At 37.2% G+C, this 2,545-nt stretch overlaps 1 protein-coding gene across 1 annotated transcript in view; it reads left to right on the top strand.

The window, feature by feature from the left end:
* SYN2 (synapsin II) overlaps nt 1–2,545 on the top strand; it is a 175,514-nt gene that overhangs the window by 126,732 nt on the left and 46,237 nt on the right.

The raw sequence follows: 2,545 nt of genomic DNA, 5'->3' as shown, positions 1-2,545 counted from the left end.
CATGCCATATATCTCCAAAACTCATTCATCTTGCATAACTGAAACTTTGGACTCTTTGACCAACACTCTTCATTTCCCCCTCTACCTGCCCCTGATAACCACCATTCTACTCTCTGCTTCTGAGTTTGGCTGTTATAGATTCCACATATAAGTGAGATCATGCAATATTTCTCTTTCTATGTCTGGCTTATTTCACTTAGCATAATGTCCTCTAGGTTCATCTATGTTGTTGCAAGTGGCAGGATTCCCTTCTTTCTTGAGGCTGAGTAATATTCTAGTATATGTATATATCATTTATTTAACCCATTTGTCCACTGACAGGCATTTAGATTGTTTCCATATCTTGGCTATTGTGAGAAAGTGATTGCTAAGTGGACCAATGCACAGGGGCATTTGGCAAGGGGTAATTGGGGAACAGTGTCTGAATGGTAGATGAATGTAATAGTACCATTTTACTGTCTGAATGGTAGTAGGATGGGGTTCCTGTATATGCTTCTGCAGGTTGTTCACTGCATAAGGGCATTGACTGAGGAGACAGTGGGGATGAAATACAGCCCCACATTCTGCTTGCTAAGTACCCAGGTTCAGTGTCCACTTGGAAGAAGGGGTGCCTTATTCACACAATCACTTTGCAGCAATCTTGCAAGAGGGAAATAGTGGGAGATAAGTTTGAAAGAAATAGTGGGGCCAGATCATAAAGGATATTTCTTTGTATCTAGACTGCTGGATGGAAATGTGCAGCTTTGATGGTAATGGTGATTGTAGGTATGGTATGTGACCCTACACTGGAGTTAAACTTGAAAACTTGTCACTGCTAGGAACACTATTTATCTGGCATAAAATAAATTCATATCATTTGAAAATTATATTTGCTCAGTGTTTCTCCAAAGCAAACTTTATAACTGACCCACTTTGCTCCAATATCAAATCAGCCTGATTTAATTTTATAAGCCAGTCATGGAAAGAGAATCTGTCCCATGACTCCAAAGCATTCTGTTCTGTAGCTCCCCTATAATTACAGATAAATGCATCCAATCTATCCATCATGTGTTCTCTTGAGTTATAGGATTCTTTTTTTCTGTATTTGATAATCTTGTTATCTTGTGATACTGCATCATTTAATTATTTCCCAAAATAGAGATCTTCAGAAAAATCTGCTCAGAAAAAGTGATTTGCTGTTCCCAACTAAAGCTGTAGCTAGGGTGTTTATTCAGAAATTAGTCATTTTCAGAGCTTTGAGATTGCTCTTTTTCTTAAGGGGTCTTATGTGCCTCCTAAGGGTGTTGAAGCCCTCCTGCAGAACACTTGAGGGAATTTTAAACTCCAGAGAAGCACTAAGTTGGTATGGTATCCTTAGAGATCTATAAGCACAGGACTCATTGAGTATGGTTGCCCTTTCTGCTATTAAAGTCCAAATGTCTAGCTTTATTTAATTCAATAACTCAATAAACACTTCCTGAGAATCTACTATGTGCCAAACAGTAGGACAGGCATTGGCAGTACAAAAATAAATAGAGCACAGTACCTATCTAAAGAAGTATAGTCTCTAAACTTGATCATCAGAAGTGCTGAAATTTAATTTTACTAGCTAGCTCTGCCACCTACTAACTGCTATTATTAAGCAAATCACTTAATATATCTGAGCCTCATTTTCCTATAAAACTAGTAACATTGAGGTGATGTTCCTGTAAGGCATGAAATATTATGAAATTGATTTGGTTTTCTGGGATGAATGATGTATATAGTCACTCAGTGTTCTCTTTCCCTTTTCATATCCTTTTGTCCCCTTTGGATTTTTACCTTTACAGATTGAAAAAGACTTATTATTTCAGCCTTTCCTAAAATCAAAGCCTTTTCATTTTGTTCCTTTTTTTTCCCCCCCTTTGGACCATTTCTACCTTCATCGTGTCATTTGTATTTAGATTGGTAGATCTGATATTCTATATCACAAATACAGTATGAAAGTACCAAGGCTTGTACAAGATAAGGTCAGAGTGTAAGAAACCCTTTATATTTGGTTTCCAATAAACTTGCTGATGATAACCAACATTTTTCACCTTTCACTCTCAGTATTTTTGTGTTTTGTCTGTGACATCTCACAGGATTGATGTCTTAAGAAAACAATTTTCTGTCATTTCAGTTTCCTTACTGGACTGTAGTCAAATGCTCATGATCCTCTGATAAGATTATTTCCCCTGAATGTTTTCTTACACTTAGTCACATTAAAACTCCTCTGCCACATTTCTACCCACATCCTCATCTTTCAGTTTATCCCTAATCACCTTGGCATTTTAATCCCTGGAAGAGCTGAATGCCATCTGCAAACTTGGCAATTTCCCCATGCACACTCTTCCAGTTCGTTTATATGAATGTTAACTAAGACGCCAGCAGCTTACTTTCCATCGAAGAAGTGCCCTAGTTACAGAGTATTTGATTTAACAACTTAATCACTGAATTAATTATATCAAGGTCCAGCCACAGAACATTGCCTTTATCCAGAAAAGTGTTCCATTCTTCCTATCCTTTGTGTCTTATTCTTAAACCA

This window comes from Pteropus vampyrus, unplaced genomic scaffold (genome assembly GCF_000151845.1).
Source record: "Pteropus vampyrus isolate Shadow unplaced genomic scaffold, Pvam_2.0 Scaffold171, whole genome shotgun sequence".
Taxonomy (NCBI): domain Eukaryota; kingdom Metazoa; phylum Chordata; class Mammalia; order Chiroptera; family Pteropodidae; genus Pteropus; species Pteropus vampyrus.
Note: the sequence above shows the minus strand (reverse complement) of the source record. Positions and strands in the feature narration are given on the sequence as shown.